The 26,069-nt window shown below is 47.6% G+C and overlaps 1 pseudogene; it reads right to left on the bottom strand.

Moving 5' to 3' along the window:
• Nucleotides 1-4,523: 4,523 nt before the first annotated feature.
• On the bottom strand, nucleotides 4,524-6,801 carry LOC135324359 (uncharacterized; annotated as a pseudogene).
• Between the last annotated feature and the right edge of the window lie 19,268 nt (nucleotides 6,802-26,069).

Below are 26,069 nucleotides of genomic sequence, written 5' to 3'. Positions count from 1 at the left end.
TTGGGACCACCCCTGCAAGAGTAAAGCAGTCATTCGCAGTCACTCAAACTCCTTTCTCCAGTGCTGAAGAGTGCTCAAGGCAGCTAGCCTGCCCTTGGGGGTGTTCAGCTTCCCCCCCCACCCCATGACTGTGAGGGCGATCATCATAACAACGACAGAGGAGAGTTGGACCCTGCAGCAGCCAAGAGCTAGGGACTGGGACTGCACAAAGAGACCTGCAACTGGCCTTGCGACTCCACCTCCACCTTCCCCTGAAGGGGATAAATAGGTTGGCCCCGGAGGCCGTCTTTGGCTCTTCGCGGGTGACAGCGGGTCTGCCAACTTGCAGATCCCCTTGGGACGGGGACGCCCTCCTGCAGTTACTTCCCTGGGACTGAGTGTACCTTGGCTGCTCAGGCAACGCGTGGGTAAGATCAGTTAGAATTGGAAAATAAGTATTCTAGTTGAACTAAGTTTCTGTGGATAAGAATTGTTGCTTTGTACTGTTGTAACTTGTGTAGTAAATTTAGATCTTGAAAATAACTTGTGGAGTCACGCAGTACATCTCCTTCCTCCCCTCCTCCCCTCCCTCGTGCCACACGAAACCCTCATGGTCCGGGACTGTAAAGATAGTCGGTCGTCCTGCGACATTACTGGTACCAGGAGTGGGGTGTGGTTTGACGAGATGGGGACTTTGGAAGGATATTTACCAAGGCATGGCATCCCTAAGAACCCAGAGTTCGACCAGCAGTGGGTCGATGTCCCGATCCAATATCGGGGGGGGTTCGTTACGATCCCAAGGACGAGATTAAGACGCTAAAACCAGTCAAATATCGTACAACCTTTTAACTTTATTTTCCACGGAGTGGGGAGAAAAGGTGGGGAAAGGCAAAGGGGAGGAGAGAGAAAAAAGAGAGAGAGAGGGAGAGAGAAAGGGATATCACCACCCGTGGATCCAGCGGCGTCCTGTTGGTCCTCTTCACCCTGGGTGTAAATTTTAGTGAAGCGCGTGCAGTAATTACAACTCGAGCAGGGTCCGACCCTAGGTTCCCGCTGAAAAGTTCGGAGCCAAATCAAGGCAAATTAAATAAATAAATTGTAATGACACGCGTGCAGTAGTTACAGCTCGAGTTGGGTGCCTCCGAAGAGGGACCCCGAACAAAGAAATCCCTGGGCAATTATACTTTCCAATCTAAGCTCTCCACCCTTCACGCAGTAGTTTGGACCAATAGTAATATTTAGGTCTGGGGTCTCCTGCTCCTTATTGGATCCCTAGGTAGGTTGTTTACTGTTGTGGTTTCTGCTGACAGATGCGTTTTCATTCTTCGGGTCCTGCCCTTATCTCTCAAAGCCCTGACAATTTATTACTTCCCCAGCAGTGACGGTAGGTGTTATTTCCCAAGGTCCAGACAAAGGGAATATGATCTGGACCCTGAGATAGCCCAGACCCCCCAATCAGCATTGTTTCCACAGCGAGAGGAGGCCCTGCTCCCCAGGGTCCCGGTGCCCAAGCAGGCCTCACTTCAATGCCTTGACATCCTTCCTCCCGGAGCGTGAAGCATGGAAATGCAAACTGCTGGTAACCCCCTTGTCTTTCCAGCCTGCACCAGCTCTGGGGCCCTTTCTCACTGAACTAGGGAGTGCGGCCTAAGGCTTCAGCAAATTTAGCTACTCATGCTAAGCAAGCTTTATAGAAGTTGTGCTAAGCAGCAGTAATTTACAGTCCAGGTCCCAAAGTCTCTGCCCGATCGTGGTCTGGTTCAGCGCAGGCTTGGTGTGTCCTGAATGGTTGCAGGGAGACCATTTCGGGGGTCGCAGCAGCTCAGTCCTGTTCCCGCCGGGAACAGATGGCTTGTTGGGGGTTATGGTTTGCTTGCACCTTATGTACCAACAAATGTTTAAGGCAAAAGTTCACTCATCTGTCGGCCACAGTCGAGAGTAATTGGGATCAAGAAGAAGAGATCGTGCGTCATTTAGAGGCCGCACGAGGTAAGGTGAAAGATGGAAAGGGTAAAGGCATTGTGCGTAAGATGCTTACCTCTTGTTTGCTAGCGGGAGGTGCTGAGAAGAGGTGTTAAATCAGTTAGATGAGAAAGAAAAGTGCATCAAGGATTTAAAGGCACACCTCACCATGTTGGAGACTCAGTTGCAGTCTCAGAAAAAGACTGCCCAGAATGATGCAGTTAGAATTCAGCATTTGGAGACTTGGGTCAAGAGTATGTTGACTCGACAGCTAGCGTCTGGGGGAAGAACCCCAGATCCTTTAAAATTTAGGGCTCTAGTCCGAGCTGGTCCCGAGGATTGGGACGGAGATATTTGGTTTGACTCTGATCCGTCCGAACCCTCGGACGATGAGAACTCTGTGAATGAGACCATTCCAGTGAGACCTGTGGTGAAGTGGGAAACCACAGGTGGGCGAGGGGCTCCACCTCGCACAGTCATGAAGACTACTAGCTATGATCCGGAGGCATTGGTTAGGATAGCTGATCGGTATAGCCGTAAGCCTGGTGAAACCCCTTGTCCCGATCCAATATCGGGAGGGTTTCGTTACTATCCCAAGGACGAGATTAAGACGCTAAAACCAGTCAAATATCGTACAACCTTTTAACTTAATTTTCCACAAAGTGGGGAGAAAAGGTGGGGAAAGGCAAAGGGGAGGTGAAGGAGAGAGGGGGGGAAAAAGGGTAAGGGGAAAATATAGAGAAAGTTGGAAAAGGAGAGAAGAGACTAGCTACCACCACTCCAACTCCAATGATGTTCCGCTGACTTCATTCAAGATCTCCAAGTGTCGCCCGGCGCTTTATGGAGTCTGTGGTTTTTATAGGCTCTTGCCCCGCCTCCGGGAGGGCGCTTCCTGGCTTCTCAAGCAAATGAGCTGTCATGCGCAGTCCGCCCTCCGGGAACCTTCCAGAAACGTCTAGGGGCTTCTCGGGGTCTCTCGCTCATGCGCAGATCGCAAATGTTTATGTGCAGTTCGTGCCAGACGTGCTGCCCCTCCCTAGAAGCCGCCTTCTGCTCTTTTCGCGCCTTTGGTCCCTGCGCAGGCGCATGAGGTTGTTTACCTCTAAACTGTGGAGAAGATGGTTTTTTTCTTTTTCGAGGCAGGATGTTCAATGCCAGGAAATGGCGGTGCGGCGGCAATGTCGAGACAAAACCGCATTTAGTACCGGTTCTCTACACCACCCCATGGCTCGACATTGCAGCTTGGTGGCAGGAGAGAGAGACAGAGAGAGAAAGAAAGCAAGGAAGGGAGAGAGAATTAGGGGCAGGGGGAAGTCACGGGAAGAGTAAAAGGAACGATATGGGTTCAGGTAAAAAATAAAGTGCTTAACAGTGATTAAACAGAGGTGTTGCTCAATGCAAGCTCATTCTTTAACAACTTTAATAGCTTTTTAACTTCACAGAACAAGCATCAAAACTGAGTTAACGAGGTAAGTGATTGTTACAACAGGTATAAAACAGCTGGCAAACGCGTTGTGGATGTCAATATGCAATTTCCTCCTTCAGGATAAACTGGGAATGGGTTTAAATGATGGGTACTGTGGTTGGCCGTGGCCGATGGATGGCATGGATTTTCTTTATGCCGTCGGGTGAGGTGGTAGGAACCATTTGCAGGTTTCTTTGTAAGGGGGATGATTGGGTCGTTGGCGAGTTAAAGCTTCATTTTTGTTTGACCAGTATCCCTCAAGTCCCCGATTGCGCCCCATTTCATCAAGCCACATCCATAGGTGGAGATTCCCATCCTTATCAAGCGGCTTACGAATGAGTGTCCATCGACGTTTACTTTCCCCCACTTTGATCCCTCCCTCCTGGGTACGGTTTAAACAATATTGCCCCATGGCTGGAAACTGAATTGGCCAGGTCCCACTGTCGTCCCACGTCGTCCACGGTTTCGCTGTAATTGCTTACGATCTGGTCTGGGGTGAGGGGTGTGGACGTCCACGGCCAGCTTGACAACCCTAGCGGTCCTCCGCAAACCCAGCAGTGGCTTAAATTGACAGTTTGGCTTACTGCTTTCGCCAGCAACACGAACTCGTTGTTCTCGAAGGCATTAAATGGGTTGGGGGGAAGGTAGGGGGAGTGGTCGTTCGTCGCCTTCATGGATGCATCCTTGAATCAGGATGGTCCAGAGCAGTAGGTGCATCTTGGTCAGATCGCCACCCTTGAAAACAGAAATAAGAACAAACTCGCTCCTTGGGTCAGGAGGAGGGAATAATCCATTTTGTGTGAATCTAGTGGGTTTTCCCACTAGCATCTTTTGCTCTCCAAGTATATTTATTTATTGGGGTGTCTAATACGAGCGGTACGGCTCCCACGGTGGGAAGTTCCACCAAAACAGGTTGGCCGGGGGAATGGGATGGGATATCAGGGGGATCGGAGCTCTGGGAGGCGGGTACGATTGTTGGGGCTTGTGGACAAAATGCTGCAATTTTGGGGCATCCATTCGCTCCCCAGCGGCTATTGATGCTGGTCACTGCCTCCTCCACCCGCTCAGCCCATCCTGGTTTGTGTGGTTTTAAAAAGCGCTTGAGCAACCCATTGGTTCACTCCACAATCCCGTTCGCTTGCGGGTAGTATGGGGTGTGGAACACCCACGAAATTCCTTCCCAAGCCGCCCACTCCTGGACTATTTTCACAGTGAAATGCGAGCTGTTATCAGACTGAATAGCCTGTGGTTTGGGAAAGGTTCTGAACCATTCCTTGAGGGCCCTCACCGTGTTCTCCCCGGTCGCCTTGGTGCAGGCCCAGGCTTGTGCAAGGCCAGATACTATTTCGACTCCCACCAGCACATAACATTTCCCTGCTGTTTTTCGGAACGGCCCGATGGAGTCGACCTGCCAGGCCTCCCACAAGCCTTTTCCTTCCCTGAGGTGCAGGGGCTCGTTTTCTAGGCGGGGGGCCTGTCCAAACAGACACAGCATTGCTCGCAAGAGGATATGCAAGTTTTGCACTCCTCTCTAGTGACCGGCCATCCCCGAGCTTGTGCCTCGCGGAAGAGATCGTTGATCCCCGAGTGCCTCCTTTTTACGTGCAGCCACTCTAGTAAGTACTCCCAGTTTTCTTGTACCTGGGCACTTTGTAACGGAGCTAACCGAGCTAATTCGTCTACTTCAGCATTCCACCGGTCCGCCGAGGTATTGTCTTGTTGGTGGGAAGCCACCCATGCCACCGCAAATTCCCCCCATCTTGCAATTGCAAGGATATCTCGCCACCTCTCCTTCTGCCAGATTGGTATTCTATTGACCTCCCAGGCGTTTTGCTCCCAAAAAGGAAGCCATTCCGGGCAGCCTTTGAACACCGCATATGAGTCCATGTAGATGTGTACAGGGGAAGTAGCCTGGCTTTCGTGTTGGAATACACTCCACGCTGCAACCAGCTCTCCCACCTGCGCACTGCCCTCTCCCTCTGTAATGATCTGCTCCTTAGTCCCCACTTGGAGCGCCACAGCCCGGTATCTCCAGGTTTTCCCTTCCTGCTTTGAGGAAGCATCTGTGAACCATGCATTTAGGATCTGATCGGAAAATGGGGGAGCTACTTGAATTACAGGGGGAAGTCGGGGGGTTTCTTTATTCAAGTCTGCCTCATCTTGTATACTTAATACTTTAGCGGCTCCTTCCATTATGGAAAAAATTTCGCAATAATGTTCTATTTGTGCGTACCATTTTCGTAGGGAGGCTCTCTGAGCCACCCCGTCAGGGGGCGGGGTCCCTGCCAGGACCGCTTTGGTCACCTTAAACGGACGTTGGAGGTGACCACCCTCCGCCTCCCCGCTCACCCTGAGGGGGCCGAGGAGCTAGTTTTCCCGCCACCCTTTCGTCCTCCTTGAACTCCTCCCCAACGTTTAACGCCGGCGCGGGGGGTTGTTTCGGTCTGGGCGGGGGTTCCTGTCCGGACCACCTCCGTACCAGGAGCTCTAGTTTTTTGGTCGGGAGCCCCGTCCATCAAGTCTCGGGGCACGCCTTTTTGCAGCCCCAATTGCCATAGTCCCTGCCGGGCCAGGGATCTTTCTCTTCTGGCTAAGACTGGATCCCCTCCCAGAAAAATGCCAGCGGCTTGTATGCTGGCTCTGCCGCCCGCACGGCCCTAGTTTCCACCCTTTGGTAAGTCCAGTCGACTGGCCCGTCTTTCCTCCCATAATTAATCAATTCCTGGGCTATCTCCCCCCAGGTCCACACCTTTTTCCCCAGCTGCCGATGCTCGGGGATTACCATCCCCTCCAGGGCAGCCGCGATTCTCCCCTGCAATTGGATCCCAATAGGTTTCAGGGAATCAGGAAGTCCCCGTATTAGGGGCATCATCCGCTCGGGATCTACCAGCAATAACATCGGAGAGCTCAGGTTCGGCTTCAGTTCCCGATCATACATCATTTGCAGACAAGCTGCCTTTTGTACATTTTCCAGCAATTGATTGATGGAACCTGTTATAGCTAGGGGATCCCCCCTTTCCAGAGGGTCCAGCCCCCCCGCCCAATATGCGGCCCTCTGAATCAGGGACCACGGGGCTCGGCGATCGCCCGTCGTCAGGAACACGCCTGGGCCCCAATGTCCCTCTGCCTCCTTTTCCGATAGCAGGATTCCGTCCCCCCGTCCCCGACAGGGATACCCTCCACACGTATTCGGTTTCGGATTCCCTAGCCGTTCTAGCAAAATCTTTTCGCAGCTTGGCCAATTCGGTAGCTGTGAAAGGGATTTCTTTGGTAACAACCTGGGGACGGTTGTCGCTGTCTTCCTCGTATATATATTCCGTTTTGACTAGTGGGCACATATCGGGGGGGCCGTCTACGGCCTCCTTTAGTCTTTTTAGGTCCCTTTGGGGGTACATTTGGTGTACCCCTTTTCCCTCGAGCACCACCTCAGTTTCGGTGAGGGTGTCTGCCTCCCTCAGGAGCTGGTTTCTTAGCTCCTCTTTCAGTATCAGCTCAGGAGGCCAAACCACAAGCTAGTATACTTGTATCTAATAAAAAGATCTCAACATTCACTCCTTTCGTACGCTTCGTTCGTCTCTGGCTGCTTCCCTCGCGGGAGAGCGGAACCACGGATCGGAACTCCGCACTCGCTTCGTACTTGTTCGTACGTCTTGTTCACACACACAATCGCTCAGCACACTATAAGGTTGTACGACACTCTCGTCTCAAGGGATCCTGTCCGTGACGCCAATTAGATGTCCCGATCCAATATCGGGAGGGTTTCGTTACGATCCCAAGGACGAGATTAAGCCCCTAAAACCAGTCAAATATCGTACAACCTTTTAACTTAATTTTCCACAAAGTGGGGAGAAAAGGTGGGGAAAAGCGAAGGGGAGGTGAAGGGTGGGGGGGGGGGAAAGGGTAAGGGGAAAAGATAGAGAAAGTTGGAAAAGGAGAGAAGAGTCTAGCTACCACCACTCCAACTCCAATGATGTTCCGCTGACTTCGTTCGAGATCTCCAATTGTCACCCGGCGCTTTACGGAGTCTGTGGATTTTATAGGCTCTTGTCCTGCCTCCGGGAGGGCGCTTCCTGGCTTCTCAAGCAAATGAGCTGTCATGCGCAGTCCACCCTCCTGGAACCTTCCAGAAACGTCTAGGGGCTTCTCGAGGTCTCTCGCTCATGCGCAGATCGCAAATGTGTACGTGTGGTTCGTGTCAGACGTGCTGCCCCTCCCTAGAAGCCGCCTTCTGCTCTTTTCGCGCCTTTGGTCCCTGCGCAGGCGCATGAGGTTGTTTACCTCTAAACTGTGGGATGTTCAATGCTGAGAAATGGCGGTGCGGCAGCAATGTCGAGACAAAGCCGCATTTAGTACCGGTTCTCTACACCCCTCTGGAATATACAACTCACGTGTCGGAGGATGGGGGTGATCACATTCTTCTCTTAGGTTCAGAGGCCTCAGGGAACTGGGGGCCAGGGGTGTTTCTGTCTGGCGCCCAGCGGGATCCCGCATCCATCACCCACCACGAAGCAGTTTGGTGTAGTGGCGTGCATCGTTTAGAGAGAGGCGAGGCAGCCCGTCTGCCAGCAGGAACAATAGGGGAATTAACCCCAGGATTTCTAAGAGCTGCCATGGAGCAGCTGTGTGAGCTTAGAGGATTTGGCTGGGGCCCTTTGGGGAACGTTCCCCTGGATTCCCCTATGGAAGCCCATGCCGATCTGGTCCGAATGGGACCCTTAATGAGGGGTGCTACACCCGCTGTAAAGCTTGCACTGATTAATGTTAAGAATGAGCTTCAGAATGTGCCCTTGAGGTGGGGAGAGGTGAGTCATGGGGCTCTGACCTTAGTTCGGGAAATGGGGGCAGAGAGTGAAGCTCCCCGTGGACCAAAGCCAGTCTGGGCAGTGACTGCCCGCACTGTTAAATCAAAAGACAAGAATAGAGAAACGCCTCAGTCCCGGAATGCAGAGGCAGTTAAACACAGGAATGATTTGTGGAGGCAGGCCCTTAAGGCAGGTATTCCTAGGCTGGTTATACATGGCATGCCTACTCCACAGCTGCAGGCACTGGTGGAGGCCTTTCTGAAGACAGAACTGGGTTGCCCTGACCCAGGTGGGTCCCCGTCTGCTCCCCCCAATAGGGGTGGACCAGCAGAATTGTTTTTCCGGTAGTCCGCATAATGAAGTTCGGGAGGAATTGCGTCGGATAACTGGGGTGGATTCAGGAAATTAGGTCTGCCTGAATCTCGGACAACGGTCCCTGTCCGGAGCCTCCAGGCATTTCAGTGGGATAATAAAGGAGGGGGCCTCATGTAGTACTGCCCACCGGAGTGATGTGTGCTCCAGTGCGATTTTTAATAGCTACAGGGGCTCAAATTTCTTTAATCACAGCTGATGTGTGGCCTCAGGTTGGAGGACGGAAATTACATAATTAAGCAGTTTGGATTCAGGGTATCAGAGGGAAACCCTGTTGAATTCTATTAGTGCAAATCCATCTCACCCTTCCCGGTGAGAAAAGATCCAGACAGTATGTTATGGAAGTAGGAGAAGAAAATTTGTTAGGAATAGACATTTGAGTTGGGCACAGATGGGCAACCCCTCAGGGACATGTGTGGGCATTTGGGGACACCAGCAGCCCCCAGAATAACGCCTCACCTATGGCAAGCAACATTCGGCTCCTGAGGAAGGTACCCCTTCTCCCTCCTAGCAAAGTAGTTAAGGTGAGGCAATAACCCATCGCCCCCATAGCACAAGCAGCCATAACCGAAGCAATAAAAGATTTAGAGCAGAGGGGTATTATTGTCCAAACTCATTCACCATATAATTCACCAGTTTGGCCTGTCAGGAAACCTGATGGTCAGTGGAGAGTCACCGTAGATTATCATAAGTCAAATGCTTCCACGGCCCTTCAGACTGCTGCAGTGCCTGATCCCTCCTTCATTGCTCAGCATTTGCATTCATGTCCTTCCACCTGGATGGCAGTTTTAGATGTTAAAGAGATGTTCTTTAGGGTGCCCCTACAACCAGAAGATCAACCCCGTTTTGCTTTTACGTGGAATGGGCAACAGTATACCTTTACCAGATTGCCCCAAGGATTCAAGCATTCGCCTACCATTGCCCATGCAGCATGAGCTGCCCTGCTGAAAGCAAGCCCCACTCCTTCATCAGTTACGTTATTCCAGTATATCAATGATGTTTTAATAGCTGGAGATGACCCTGATGAGGTTCGTCAGGCTGCCCATGATATCTGGGATGCTCTTGCTCAGGAGGATATAGAAGTTCCATCCAAAAAATGTCAGGGTCCAGCCCATGAAGTTACCTTTCTAGGCATTCGATGGACATCAGGACGGAAAGTTATTCTGTCAGGGTCTTGGGAACGTACCGTCAATACGCCCGTTCCTGAGTCCGTAAAAGAGTTAAGGCAATGGCTAGGAACTGTAGGATTCTGGAGACATCACATTCCTGGGTTTACTTCCATTGCTCGACCCTTATATAATTTGCTGAAGAAAGGTCATAAGTGGGAGCGGGGATTAGCTGAAGAAGCAGCATATCGAACTCTGCTAGAGGAACTAGGAACAGATCAAGCTTTGGGACCAGTGCATCCCTCTGACCCCTTTGTGTTATACTGGGGATTCAGCGATTCAGGTACCCATTTTGGGTTACATCAGAAGGGACCTTTGGGACTGGACAGACCTATCACCTTTGGAGCATCTGGCTTCAATGGTTCAGAGTCCTGCTACTCAGTCTGGGAAAAAGCTTGCCTTTCGGTGTACCAAGCCCTAAAACATACCCACGCGCTAACTGAAGATCGCCCTATTAACATCCGGGGACCTTTTCCTTTCCTGAAGCTTCTCTTAGAAGGTAAACCGGTCCCCTGAGGTGTGGCATAGAGAGCCACAGTGCAAAAGTGGGCCATGTATATTCATTTCCGTGGAGAATCAGGTAACCTGAAAGAAGGATCAATAAAAGTAACACCACTTCAAACCCCTATCCCAGTAGATCTTCCCAGCCCCCTTTCTCACATTCAGCCATTCCCCCATCACAGATGCCCCTGATTTCCAAGAAGGGCGACCCAATTGCTGGTTCACGGATGGGTCTGCTAAACGTAAGGGGACAGATTGGCATTTTAGAGCTGCCGCTGTCCGGACTAGCGATGGCAAAGAGGCAACGGAAGAAGGGGCAGGAAGTGCCCAAGCTGCCGAGCACCGTGCCGTCCTCTTAGCTGCAAAGGAAGGGGCTGACATCATCTATACCGACTCCTTCTCTGTGTGGGCAGGAGCCACCCAATGGCTAGGGCAATGGGAACATCAGAATTGGATAATTGGGGGACGAGAAGTGTGGAGAAAATCAGGCGGGGAGGAATTACTTAAAACTGCACATCAGAGACCCCTTCAGCTAGGTCACCTTCCAGCACATCAGTCAGGTGAGACTCCCACTATTAGATGGAATGCCAAAGCTGATCGTTTAGCTCAAATCAGAACAATGGATACAGAATTCCGGAGACTCGGCGAGTGGCTCCATAATAAGAGGGGACACTCTGGGGCAGAAGACCTCTGGCGAGCAGCAACTGCTCGAGGATGGCCTTTAAGTAAGTTGGCAGCATGGGATATTGTAGCCAGGTGCCCAGAATGCGAAGTTAGAACTCAAGATCATATTAACTTGCTTGCTCAGCCACTAAAGCTTAAGGACAGAAAAAGGTTATGGTCTACCTGGCAGGTAGATTACATCGGACCTCTCCCTCGGACAGTCCAGGGGTGGAACTATATCTTGGTAGGAGTGGAAGTCTGCTCAGGCCCAATATGTGTACATCCCTGTTCCCATGCCACTGGACGAGAAACCAGTCAAGGCCTAACCCGTTGGCTTGCTAGTCTGCCTACACCAGAGACCATACAAAGCGATAATGGCACTCACTTCCGTAATGAGCTAGTCAAAGAATGGGCCAAAATGAATGGAGTGCAATGGGTCTTCCATGCTCTGGGGTACCCTCAGGCCAATGGAATGGTAGAGCGAGCAAACAGATTGCTAAAGTGGCAGCTTCGTTTGCAGAATGCCCGATGGGGCGATAGGCTCTGGACAGCTGTTAGAATCCTGAACCAGTGACTTGGGCCTGCTGGTAGCCCCTTGTCATGGGCTTTTCCACCTGTGACAGAACAGCTCTTTCCCCAAAGAAACTCGTTAGAGCTTGCCACCTGCTTAGCACCTGATGCCAAAGTACAAGTCCGACTCCTGACTGTGGGGACTGTTGAAGGTCTTTTAAAGAGACCTAAGGGTCCTCGATCCTGGATGATAGCCCTCGAAGGAGGGAAGGAAATTCATGTTCCACAGGCTTGGGTGCGCCTCCCCAAGACCTAGTTTCTTTTGTTTTTCAGGTCTCATGTTCGAGCTGAAGAAGAAAGGTCGCTGGCACCATCCCCTTCACAAATGTGATTAGGACTCCGAATGCTGATGCCAGGATGGGAATGGGTACTACTGGTTGCTCTGGTAATTCCAGCAGTGTGTGTGCTGGGCCTCGAATGTTGCTTCTCAAAATGAACGCAGCAATGTGTCTGGCGGCTGTGTTGTCAAACGGAACCAGCCGAGCCAGTGAACCTACCACCCAACATCTTGAAAATAATTTAATCCTACAACAAATTCATAAATTTGGCCAGCTAATTAATGAACCCGCCATAACAGCCTGCCTGCATACACCTGGGTCAGTGGATGAGGTGGCACTGAAAATCCATGCATACCCGCCTTCTGACTGGGGAGAATGCCTCCTCAGCCTCTGGAAGAAGGCTCGCTCATTTATCTTTACTACTTACACAGCTAACAGTAACTATTCCTGGCCTGCACACCGCTGGAATGACACTGCCCTTTGTACTGATGATTATCTTAGTAGCGAGGTTTCTAGACCTTTTTTATCTCTCCCTTGGGGGTTAGCAGCTGACACTAGTGATTGGGACCGAGGAGATCATTCTGTCCTGTGGTCAACAATGCCAGATAGCATACCTTGGTGTATAGAGCGACCTTCCAAGTTCGGCTCAAATTGTGAAAGTGCATGCCATTCCCGTGGCCTGGGCTTGTAACAATCAACATCTTTATAACACTCTCCCTGCCTCGTTAGGAGGAGTCCAATGTACCCTAGTAGTACCGCTTTTGTGTTCTGAAAGCTACTATCCAGGGCTACCATCTGCTCCTTTAGTTATGGGAGTTCATTCCAAACGGGCACGTACCCCTCTTTGGCACGACCTCTCTTGGGGAGAACAAGTGAAAAAGAAAATAGCATGGGTATTTGAGGGACTTTTTGCTTGGTATTATGGTATTACTAGAAACCGTGTATCGATAGCGGAGCTGTCAGACCAACTCGAGCTCTTAGCGAATGCTTCCACTCAGGCAGATGAGCTCCTCAACGAACAATTACAAGCCACCACTAAAATGACTATTGCAAATAGATTAGCCTTAGATTCAATGTTATTGTGACATGGTGGAGTATGCATGTATATAAACATGTCAGCAGAACAATGCTGCATCTATCTATCCCAAATGTAACCGAACCACTTTCTAACCAAATCAAAATCATGGGTAAGCCTATATGATTCCTGGTTTGGATGCTTAATGGAATGGATAGGACTAAATTTTCAAGGATGGTTGAATAGCTTACTGCAATTTATATTATCTGTGTTGCTACTATCTATTGCAATTTGCATTGCTTTTGGATGTATTCGTCGTATTATTGAACGTTCAGTATTACAAATTAAATGTGTGTGCCTAAAATCAACAGGCCACGTACCTGAAACCCTAGAAAGTGACACTGTTACAACTATCTATACCCCTGTGTAAGTGAGAGGTGTTCTCACCACCACTACACAGTATGGAAGGTGTCAATGGAGTCGAGGGGTGGGAATGTGGGGGGATGTTCCCGGCTTCCCCCGCCATCTGGTGCCAGTTACAAGCAGTCTGCATTACTGTGCTTCACACTCCCAAAGGGAGGATGTCAAGGCTTTGAAATAAGGCCTGCTTGGGCACCAGGACCCTGGGAAACAAAGCCTCCTCTCACTGCTGGGGCAGTGTTAATTAGGGTGGTCTGGACTATCTCCTCCTCCTCCTCAGGACCTTGGGAGATAACACCTGCTTTCACTGCTGGGGCAGTGTTAATCATTGGGGACTGGAATTAACTCCTCCTTACCCAAGCTATGGGATCTCTCCTTGGGACCACCCCTGCAAGAGTAAAGCAGTCATTCACAGTCACTCAAACTCCTTTCTGCAGTGCTGGAGGCAGCTAGCCTGCCCTTGGGGGTTTTCAGCCACCCCACACACACACAAACACACTCCATGATTGTGGGTGCGATCGCCATAACAAGAGCAGAGGAGAGCTGAACCCTGCAACAGCCAAGAGCTAGGGACTGCGACTGCGCGAAGAGAACTGCAACTGGCCTTGCGACTCCACCTCCCCCTTCCTCTGAAGGGTATAAATAGGTTGGCCCCAGAGGCTGTCTTTGGCTCTTTGCAGGTGACAGTGGGTCTGCCAACTTGCGGATCCCCTTGGGACGGGGACGCCCTTGTCCCGATCCAATATCGGGAGGGTTTCGTTACGATCCCAAGGACAAGATTAAGGCGCTAAAACCAGTCAAATATCGTACAACCTTTTAGCTTTATTTTCCATGGAGTGGGGAGAAAAGGTGGGGAAAGGCGAAGGGGAGGAGAGAGAAAGAGGGAGGGGGGGGAGAGAGAGAAAGAGAGAGAGAGAGATATCACCACCCGTGGATCCAGCGGCGTCCCGTTGGTCCTCTTCACCCTGGGTGGCAAATTTTAGTGAAGCGCGTGCAGTAATTACAACTCGAGCAGGGTCCGACCCTAGGTTCCCGCTGAAAAGTTCGGAGCCAAATCAAGGCAAATTAAATAAATAAATTGTAATGACACGCGTGCAGTAGTTACAGCTCGAGCTGGGTGCCTCCGAAGAGGGACCCCGAACAAAGAAATCCCTGGGCAATTATACTTTCCAATCTAAGCTCTCCACCCTTCATGCAGTAGTTTGGACCAATAGTAATATTTAGGTCTGGGGTCTTCTGCTCCTTATTGGGTCTCATCACTGTCCCTAGGTAGGCTGTTTATCTTTACTGTTGCGGTTTCTGCTGACAGATGTGTCTTCATGCTTCGGGTCCTGCCCTTATCTCTCAAGGCCCTGACAAAGAGGTGTTGTTCCAGCAATTAGCCCTGCCCCAGCAGTGACAGTAGGTGTTATCTCCCAAGGTCCTGACAAAGGGGGATATAATCCAGACCCCGAGATAGTCCAGACCCCCCCCCCCCAATCAACACTGTTTCAACAGTGAGGGGAGGCCCTGCTCCCCAGGGTCCCGGCACCCAAGCAGGCCTCACTTCAAAGCCTTGACATCCTTCCTCCCGGAGTGTGAAGCACAGCAATGCAAACTGCTTGCAACTCCCTTATCATTCCAGTTTGAACCAGCTCTCAGGCCCCTTTTCTTACTGAACTAGGTAAAAGCTCATTATTTTATCTAAGTGCGGCCTAAGGCTTCAGCAAATTTAGCTACTCATGCTAAGCAAGTTTTATAGAAGTTGTGCTAAGCAGCAGTAATTTACAGTCCAGGTCCCAAAGTCTCTGCCCGATCGTGGTCTGGTTCGGCGCAGGCTCGGTGTGTCCCGGGTGGCCGCAGGGAGACCATTTCGGGGGTCGCAACAGCTCAGTCTTGCACCTTATGTACCAAGAAATGTTTAAGGCAAAAGTTCACTCATCTGTCTGCCACACAGAGAGAAAAGGAGATTTACTGCATGACTCCACAACTTGTCTCAAAGATCAAAATTTACTGCACAAGTTACAACAGTACAAAGCAAAAATTCTTATTAACAAAAAAAAGCTCAACTAGAATACTTACTTTCTAATTACACTAAAAGTTATACTAACGACAACTACTCAGTCAACAGACAAAGCTAGCTAATTTATACTAACTTTAACGACCCAAATGAATGAACTAGGCAAACCAATTCTAATGGATCTCACCTACCCGTTGCCTGAGCAGCCAACATACACTCAATCCTAGGGAAGTAACTGCGGGAGGGCATTCCTGTCCTGAGGGGATCCATAAATTGGCAGACCCACTGTCACCCACAAAGAGCCAAAGACAGCCTCTGGGGCCAACCTATTTATCCCCTTCAGGGGAAGGTGGAGGTGGAGTCGCTAGGCCAGTCCCAGTCCCTAGCTCTTGGCTGCTGCAGGGTTCAGCTCTCCTCCATCGTTGTTATGACGATCGCACCCACAGTCTTGGGGTGGGGGGGGGATGGTCGAACACCCCCAAGGGCAGGCAAGCTGCCTTGCGCACTCTTCAGCACTGGAGAAAGGAGTTTGAGTGACTGCAAATGACTGCTTTACTCTTGCAGGGGTGGTCCCAAGGAGAGATCCCATAGCTCAGGTAAGAAGGAGTTAATTCCAGTCCCCAATGATTAACACTGCCCCAGCAGTGAAAGCAGGTGTTATCTCCCAAGGTCCTGATGAGGAGGAGATAATTCCAGACCACCCTAATTAACACTGCCCCAGCAGTGAGAGGAGGCTTTGTTTCCCAGGGTCCTGGTGCCCAAGCAGGCCTTATCTCAAAGCCTTGACATCCTCCCTTTGGGAGTGTGAAGCACAGTAATGCAGACTGCTTGTAACTGGCACTGGATTGGGAGGGGAGGGGAAGCTGGGAGCATCCCCCCACATTCCTGTCAGTCCTTGCCATTTGAGGTTGGTACTACCCTTCCAACACACCCAATTCACTTACAGTGGACCATTGTCCAGGCTTTATCAGGGTTATACATTAAAGTTCAGGGTGTTGTTGTGGCCACCCTTCCCATGTTTCCCAGTCCAACCCAAACTCCCTTCTCCTTATTCAAAGTGTTGTCAACCAGAAACCAGGATCCAAGATGAGTATGTACTGCCCAAATTTCCTGATGTATTATCCAAGCCCACATCCACCTTCCCCTTATGTCAGGGCCCTGAGTGCACTAATAGGCCTTAATGGCCCTGACCAACCTCACCTGGGGTCTCCACCCACACCCTCTGCCCAGGGGCCCAGGAGCCCCATTTCAGCTCAGGCCTGGGCCTTCAGTTCCTGCCTGAGCTATGTTGTAGGAGTAGTGGTTTCCATCTCAGCCACAGTCACACCTGTGGACCCTGTTGATCTGGACCTTCATCTGTGCACTGACTTCCTGGCTTGACCTCAGACCTGTCTTGTCACTATGGTACTGCCTGATGATTACTAGACTATGTCTGACCCTGGTTACCATTGCTGGACCTGACTCTGACCTGTAGATTGACTTCCTAGCTTGACCTTGCACCTGTGTCATCACCGTGAACTTGCCTGATCATCTGGACCCTTAGTTGAGCCTGGCTACCATCTTTGGGTCTGCCCTGCTCACCTTGCTTGGGTACTGTGGGACTAGGCCCTATCTGGCGAGGCCCTTGCCCTACCAGCTGTGTTATTGTGCTCAGCTTCTGGTTCTCCATCCCTTAGGGAGCAGCTGGCCCTTGCTGCTCTCTGATGCTTCCTATCTGGATGTAGGAGTTGTGCATTGATCCAGTATTCCCCCCTCCTCCATTCAAAATTGGCAGACTCCTCTCTTTCAACCTTCCCATTGGGGGTTCCAGGTGCTCTTAAACAGCCACCTGTCTTAAAGCACTCTAGGTAGACTGTGCTCCTTTAGCCAATGGCCAATGATTTTTCCTTTAGATCTCATAAGCTGTGAGAGGTGTGCATTAAGAGAGTCTTGTACCTGGGCATAGAACTTCAGGGCAAGACATGTTGGCTGAGATGGTTCTGGCAGATCAGATTGCCTTAAAGTTATTGAGAGTTAGTTATTCCAGTTCCCAGTGTTGCTAGTAATACATCATTATTTTTTTCCCATCAATATTTGACTTCTCATGACTTAATGGTCTACTCATAGCATTTTGTTTCCCTATTTTATCCAATTCATTGGCTATTATTCTTAAACAACTGTTAACAAATCCTCTATTTGTTATCTGTCAGTGTTTATCTGTTGGTTTCATCTCTTCTCTATTTTCTACAGAAAAGCTTTATAACTTAAATTAACAGTTGCTACATTTATGCATAGATTTTTACCATCTTCTTTCTTTTCCTTTAAAGGAAAGGTGTTAACACATCACAATCAGGCATTATAAGATTAACTTTGTGGAGAAAATTAAATATAGCAGTTAAGTTTTGGTTATTAGACAGGTATGAGTATCCTCTAATAATCTATATCATCTTGTTGTCCGAAAAGCGGATTCGTTGCCCAGTGTGCAATAAGCCAATAATTACACACTCAGGAGAGACATTTATTTATTTATTTATTTATTTATTTATTTCAGAGTTGCGCAAGCCTGGGTGCTCGGTGGTTTCCCACAAATCAAGCACACCCCCCCAACTTTCCAAGTAGCATTTATACACATAAATTGCCAGATTTACGACTTTCCCTTTTACACTGATTGGTTAGTGATTTCTTCATTCCCTGGATCCCACCCCTGCTTCTCAAGGTCCTGGTCAATTAACACTGCCCCAGCTGGGTCAGTAGGTGTTATCTCCCAAGGCCCTGAGGAAGAGGACATAATCCAGACCCCTTAATCAGCACTGTTTCAACAGTGAGAGGAAGCTTTGCTTCCCAAGGTCCTGGCGCCCAAACAGGCCTTATTTCTCAGCCTTGGCATCCTCCCTTTCGGAGAGTGGGGCACAGGAATGCAGACTGCTTGTAACTCCCTTATCTTTCCAGCCTGCACCAGCTCTGAGGCCCTTTCTTACCGCACTAGGAGCGCGGCCTAAGGCTTCAGCAAATTTAGCTACTCATGCTAAGCAAGTGTGTGGCTACTCATGCTAAGCAAGTGTGTGGCTACTCATGCTAAGCAAATTCTGCCTAAGATAGAAGTTATCCAAATCTACCTATTTCAAACATTCTTTCTGAGCTTCCCAGGGTTGTCTTGTAACAATTCCCCCCTTTGAGACTTATATGATCATTTTCATATTAGTCTCACTCTTTTAAAAATCTTTCCCATATTAATTTTCTAAAACACTTAGAAATGCATTGAATCACTACATAAACGCATACAAAAACTACTAGCACCAATCCTAGAATTGTTAAACATTTTTTAACCCATGAGCTCACATCAGGGAACCAGGAAGTCAACCATTTCCATGTTTCTTCAAATCCGAAAGAAGTATCATCTTTCTGAACCTCATGTAAGATTTCAGTCTGCTTCCAGATTTCATTTAGATCGGTAGAAATTCTCCTGCTTTGATCCACATATACACAGCAACTAGTATTTATTACTGTACATACTCCTCCCTGAGATGCCAATAACATATCTAGAGCCATCCTGTTTTGGGTACTTATTTTAGCAATTTCTGAAACCTCCTCTTGTAAAGCTGCAATGGCATCAGAGGTTTTATTCCCTATTTTTTTCAATAACTGCTGAAATATTTACTATTGCTTTTTCAAGTTCACTCACTCCCAATTGTGGAAACAGCCACCTTACGAATGACTGAAACCTAGTAGGTTGATCTATTAAAGGATTATTGACCCTCTTTTGTCTCCTCATGAATGTTCTTAGCCAGGATTTTTGATATTTATTACTCAATTCTTTTCTTATAGTAACATCAGGGATTATTGCCCCTAAAGTACACGTCCCTGACCAATTAGGAGGTAGCACTTTTCGTGCCTTGTTCCCACACAACCAATACCATCCACTACCTTTCGGAACACGCCACCCATTTAGTTCCTTACTTGGCCACTTATAACTTATTTCAGGTATATGAGAGCAATTTTTATAACCTCCTACCTTAATGGCTCCAGTACAGTTGATCGGTTGCTTTCCATAGGGTACAGTTTTCTCCCACCATCTATTACTATTATTACATCTTCGGATACATTGATAATAATCTCCTGTCACACTCTGGACTTCCCATTCCTGTTCGGTTGTTTCATTATATTTCGTTTGATCACTATCATTTCTTATCTGCCTCATAAATTCCATAAAGGAAAAATTAAGAGGCACTCCAATTAGGGGGAAGCCCTTGTTGGAATGTTCAGGGAAGTGGGTACACACCCAGCAATCCCTCTGGTTAACTATCTTCATAGATTTCGTAATTACTTCCAAATGGAGATTGTGACCCCAAAATCCTTCCTGATTCCCTTTAATTGTTTGGCTCAGGCAACCTAGAAAAGCTAACCACCACATTTCTCCCCTGGTTATTTGGGAGAACATTATTTTTACACAGATACCATAACAACAATATTAACCCTATTCCTAACAAACAGATTAAAGCAATTCTTTCCTGAATACAATCTAAATTTAAAACCGATTCGCTTCCAGTACAACTCATATATCTTTATATATTTTTAACTTTAAAGGTTGAACTTGTTCAGCTTTCCACGTCTCTCGAGGTACTGCTTTCACTCGGGTGTAGTGGATCCAGGAATCAATTCCCTGCAGTTTCACAGCAGTATTTGTTGTTAGCAGTACAAGATACGGTCCTCTCCACTTTTCTACCAATGGCTCGTCCTTCCAGGTCCGAAGATACACTTGATCTCCTGGCTGGAATGAATGTACAGGTGAATCTAAAAGTACAGGAGATCTTAACTGGATGTACCTACGGAGAGAAGTAAGAACCTTTGCCATAGACAAGAGATAATCACTTAAAATTTGATCGCCCTTAACGTGCATTTGAATTTCATTTCCAGTTAGATTTACAGTGTAAGGTTTACCATACAGAATCTCAAATGGACTAACTTTCTCCCTAACCCTTGGGGTTATTCTGATTCTTAATAATGCCAGAGGTAAAACATCAGTCCATTTCATCTGAGTCTCCTGACACAATTTTCCTACCTGCCTCTTAATTGTTTGATTCATTCTTTCCACTTTTCCACTGGATTGTGGCCTCCAGGGGGTATGTAAGGCCCATTTAATTTGTAGTATTTTTGAGATTTGCTGTACTATTTCTGCTATAAAATGAGGTCCCCTATCTGAAGAAAACCCTTCTGGTACCCCAAATCTTGGTATAATTTCTTTTAATAACATTTTTACTACTTCCCTGGCTTTATTGGTACGACACGGGAAAGCCTCAGGCCATCCTGAAAAGGTGTCAACAATCACCAACAAATATTTATATCCATTACATTTTGGTAATTCAGAAAAATCAATTTGCCAGTAATCCCCGGGCATGAAGCCCCTTTTTACTTCCCCTGGGGGGGGCTTCTTCTGAATCTTGGGATTATTTCTAAGACAGATTTCACATTTTTGTGTAATACCCTTTGCAATTATTAGCATACTGACTCCCACAGCAAATCTTTTAACTGTTTCAACCAATGCCTCAGCTCCCATGTGGGTGCTGTCATGTATTTGCTTCATCAGCTTCTTCATTATCGGCAAAGTTACCACACATTGTCCAGTAGATGTCACCCACCATCCTTCGGGAGTTTTTATGCATTTCAGTATTTCTGCTAATTTATTTTCTTTTTCAGTGTATACTGGAATTTCCATTTTTAACATTCTTTCTGGAACTAACGCTGCCACCGACACGGATAATGCTGCCCTTTTTGCAGCCTCATCGGCCCTTTTGTTCCCTTTAACTATGTCAGTCTGTGCGGACTGGTGTGCTTTGCAATGCATTACTGCTATTTCTTTGGGTTTATTAACTGCTTTGAGTAGTCCCATAATCTCCTTACTGTATTTTATAGGATTCCCTTGAGAAGATAGCAATCCTCTTTCTTTCCAAATTGCGCCATGGGCATGTATAACCCCAAAGGCGTATTTTGAATCTGTAAACACATTAGTCCGTTTTCCCTCTGATAATTCCAGAGCCTGGGTTAAAGCAATCAGTTCTGCTTTCTGGGCGGATGTATTTGCTGGTAGCGATCTTGCTTCGATTTCTCCTTCCAAAGTGACAACAGCGTATCCAGCCCTTCTTTCTCCCTTTACTATAAAACTGCTCCCATCGGTAAATAATTCCCAGTCTGGATTCTGCAACGGAATATCTCTCAAATCTGGACGGCTGGAATATACTCGCTCAATAGTTTGCAGACAGTCATGAGCCAACCTCCCCTCTTCATGAAGTGGTAATAGAGATGCCGGATTAAGGGTATTAGACACCTTCATGGTTACATCTTCTTGCTTAAGTATCACTGCCTGGTACTGCACCATCCTACTCGGGGATAACCAGTGATGCCCTTTTTGTTCTAAAACTGCTGCAACAGCATGTGGCACATAAACAGTCACTTTTTGTCCCAATGTCAATTTTCGTGCCTCTTGTATTAACAGCACAGCAGCTGCAACTGCTCTGAGGCATCCTGGCCACCCTGCACTCACTTTATCCAGCTGTCTTGAAAAGTAAGCCACAGGTCTTTTCCAATTTCCTAAAGTCTGTACAAGCACTCCCAAAGCCTGGTGCCCTCTCTCATGTACATAAAGCTCAAATGGCTTTGTTAGGTTCGGAAGTCCTAATGCAGGGGCACTCATGAGAGCAATCTTGATTTCATCAAATCCTTTTCGGCACTCTGGAGTCCACTCCAGCAAGTCTCCCGGCCCCTTAACAGCTTCATATAAAGGTTTTGCCATTAATCCAAAATTAGGTATCCACAGGCGACACCACCCAGCCATTCCTAAAAATCCCCTGAGTTCTCTTTTTGATTTTGGGGGGGCGATCTGACAAATCGCTTCTTTTCTTTCGATTCCTAATTTTCTTTCCCCCTGGGATATTTCAAATCCTAGATAAATTACGCTTTCCTTCATGATCTGTACTTTTTTCCGAGATACCCTGTATCCCGCTGTTCCCAAAAAATTTAATAAACTGATGGTTGTTTCTCTACATTCTTCAATAGTGTCTGCCCCCAGTAAGATATCGTCCACATACTGTAATAAGGTAGTGGTCTCTTTCTTACCTTGCCATAATTCTAATTCTTTTGCAAGTACATTACCAAAAATTGTAGGGCTGTTCTTGAATCCTTGAGGGAGTACTGTCCAGCACAACTGCATTTTGCGTTTCGTTGTAGGACTTTCCCACTCAAAGGCGAATAATTGCTGACTTTGTTCCTCCAAAGGGATACAGAAGAAAGCATCTTTTAAGTCCAATACTGTAAAATAGACATTGGAATCATTTATCGTTGTTAACAAAGTGTATGGATTGGGTACCACTGGGTGCACATCAGTCACTATCTGGTTAATAGCTCGCAAATCCTGTACTAGACGATATTCTTGTGAATGTGGTTTTTTTACAGGCAGGATTGGAGTATTGTACTCGGATTGACATTCTCGCAACACTCCATACTTTAAGAAATTATTAATCATAGGCTCCAGTCCAACACGGGCCTCTAACTTCATGGGATACTGTTTTCGCCTTACCGGTTTAGCTCCTTGTTTTAATTCCACCTTTACCGGTTCTGCACATCTGGCTCTTCCAGGTTTCTCCGTTGCCCACACAAAAGGGATTACTGCGTCCATTACTTCAGAGGGAATTTCGCTTGGTCCATCCTCCACCTGTTCGGAATCCAGTGCTTTCTGCAACATATATGCTTGTGCCTTCCAGGCGTTACTTTGTGGAATGTGCACCTTAACTTTGTTTCTTTCAAAGGTTATCTGTGCCCCCAGTTTATTCAGTAAATCCCTCCCCATTAGGGGTAATGGGCATTCTGGCATGTATAAGAATTCATGTGTTAACACCTTATTTCCTATTTCACATTTAATTGGTTGACAGAAAGGTTTGACCTCTCGCTTTCCCGTGGCCCCAATTACTGGCATAGAGAATTTACTCATTGGTCCCTTACAGCTATTTAGTACTGAATATGCTGCTCCAGTGTCTACTAAAAACTTAACTGTTTCGTTCCCCAGCTTTACTGAAACCAGGGGTTCGGCTGGGGAATCCAATTCCTCAACCCCCGGTCCCCGTCAGTCTGAATCCTCTGTACCAATCATGAGCAAATCTGCCTCTGGAACAGATGCAGACTGAGGTTTCCAATGATCTGTTTGTCTCTTCGGGCACTCATTTTTCCAGTGCCCCTTCCCCCTGCAAATTGCACACTGATCTCTCCTTAGCGGAATTCTATTTCCCAAATTCCCTCTTACTCTATACCCTCTTCCACGTCCTTGTCCTTTCGGAAAACTCCTTCCCTGAGAGGGAGTTTGTGCTTGGGCAAATGCAGCTGCCAAGATTGCAGCATTTTGCCTCTTATCTTTCAGTTTCTCCTTTTGTTTTTCCTTTCTCTCTACTTCTTCCCTGTTATTGTACACCTTATATGCAATTTCTATTAATTGCGATATTGACATCCCTGACATACCATCTACTTTCTGAAGCTTTCTCCTTATATCTGGTGCTGACTGTCCTACAAATAATGTAGTAAAAGTTATTTTATTTGCTTCGTCCTCGGGATCCAAGTCTGTCCATTTTCGGGCAGTTTCACATAACCGCTCGTAAAATGCCGAGGGATCCTCATTCTTACCCTGTGCGACTTGATATAGTTTTGCAATATTTTTGGGCCTAGGCACTCCATGCTTTACCCCATATAATATTAACTGTTGGTACTGTTTAGTCATTAACCTGCCTGCCCCTGTGTTTTGATCCCAACCCGGTTCCCGGGTCGGCATAAAACGGTCTGGTCCGTCTCTGGCATTTTGTCTTTCATTCTCCTCTTGAGCTTTGTCTAATACCATTCTTTTCTCCTCAGGTGAAAGCAAAGTATTTAAAAGCACCTGTAAATCCTGCCAATCTGGATTATGATTTTCAATTATCATTTTAAAGGATTGATACATCTTTTCTGGATTTTCTCGGTACGACCCGGCAGACTCCTTCCAATTCATTAAATCTGTAGTTGAAAAAGGGACCTTCACATACACAGGCATCCCGTCTGGTCCGACTGCTTGACGCAGCGGGGCCTGAATCGCGGGATGTTGAGCCCGAGTAGCCCGAGTTCTGCCTGCAATCGGGCTACATACCTCACTTCCCTCATTTCTGCTATTAACACTATCTTGATCTCTTTCCGGAAAGACCAATAATTGTACATCCTCTTCCTCATCACCCACTTTTAAACATCTTTTCCCAATGCTACAAGCAGAGCAACACCGAGACATTTTCTCTTTGTTTCCCATCATCATTAACACATTTGAGTCAGAGATCAACAGCTTACATTTTTTTCTAGTTTCATGATCATTTCTCAGAGAGAAGAACAAATCTACATATGGGACCTCATCCCATTTGTTCTGTCTTCTGCAAAACAACATAAGTTGCAAGATTGTATTATAGTTTAGCGTTCCCATTTCTGGCCATTTTTCCTCATCCTCCAGTTTATACATTGGCCACCACTGAGTACAGTATTCCTTTAATTTTCTCCTTGTTAAAGGATTCCCACCAAACTTACTCCAATGTTTCAGGATGCATCCTAAAGGAGAACAGGAGGATACCCCCACAGATTGTCCTGTTCCCATATTATTACCCTTAAAAGAACGTTCTTACCAATTACGCTTTCGTACACTCCAGTCGTCACTGTCCAAACGTGTACAAAGCTTTCCTTTGGTTACCACAACCAATTACCCTTGTATCATACCCTTTATGCAATGTCTCTTAATAATTACTGCGTTGCACCTTTGAGTCGCTTACCTGTTCCGACCAGGGAGGGTGCTCACGGAGTCCCCGAACAAAACGGTCGGTGCGCGCTGGAGTCCGATGAGCAGTGTCTCCCCGCCGGAACTGGCAAGATGATCCGGGCAAGGCTTTACAGCGAGAGTCCCATCTGGGGTGCCAGAAAACTGTTGTCCGAAAAGCGGATTCGTTGCCCGGTGTGCAATAAGCCAATAATTACACACTCAGGAGAGACATTTATTTATTTATTTATTTCAGAGTTGCGCAAGCCTGGGTGCTCGGTGGTTTCCCACAAATCAAGCACACCCCCCCAACTTTCCAAGTAGCATTTATACACATAAATTGCCAGATTTACGACTTTCCCTTTTACACTGATTGGTTAGTGATTTCTTCATTCCCTGGATCCCACCCCTGCTTCTCAAGGTCCTGATCAATTAACACTGCCCCAGCTGGGTCAGTAGGTGTTATCTCCCAAGGCCCTGAGGAAGAAGACATAATCCAGACCCCTTAATCAGCACTGTTTCAACAGTGAGAGGAAGCTTTGCTTCCCAAGGTCCTGGCGCCCAAACAGGCCTTATTTCTCAGCCTTGGCATCCTCCCTTTCGGAGAGTGGGGCACAGGAATGCAGACTGCTTGTAACTCCCTTATCTTTCCAGCCTGCACCAGCTCTGAGGCCCTTTCTTACCGAACTAGGAGTGCGGCCTAAGGCTTCAGCAAATTTAGCTACTCATGCTAAGCAAGTGTGTGGCTACTCATGCTAAGCAAGTGTGTGGCTACTCATGCTAAGCAAATTCTGCCTAAGATAGAAGTTATCCAAATCTACCTATTTCAAACATTCTTTCTGAGCTTCTCAGGGTTGTCTTGTAACAATCTTCCTTCCATGTTACTTCTATTCTGGTTCAATCATAATATTTTACTATTCACTAGCCCCTCTCAAATCTTTGTATGTATGTGCTTAACCTTAATCTCTCAACCTTTAACTACTGAAGCACTTAGGTTCCTCTCTGTTTCAAATCTTTTACCTTCTTGATATGCTTCCTAGATCCCTTCTGTTACACTCGCTGTTCTTTGAAGTGTGTAAGTACATTACTGAAATCA

This window comes from Dromaius novaehollandiae, chromosome W, assembly GCF_036370855.1.
Source record: "Dromaius novaehollandiae isolate bDroNov1 chromosome W, bDroNov1.hap1, whole genome shotgun sequence".
In the NCBI taxonomy this organism is placed as follows: domain Eukaryota; kingdom Metazoa; phylum Chordata; class Aves; order Casuariiformes; family Dromaiidae; genus Dromaius; species Dromaius novaehollandiae.
This window is presented reverse-complemented; position numbering and strand designations above follow the sequence as displayed.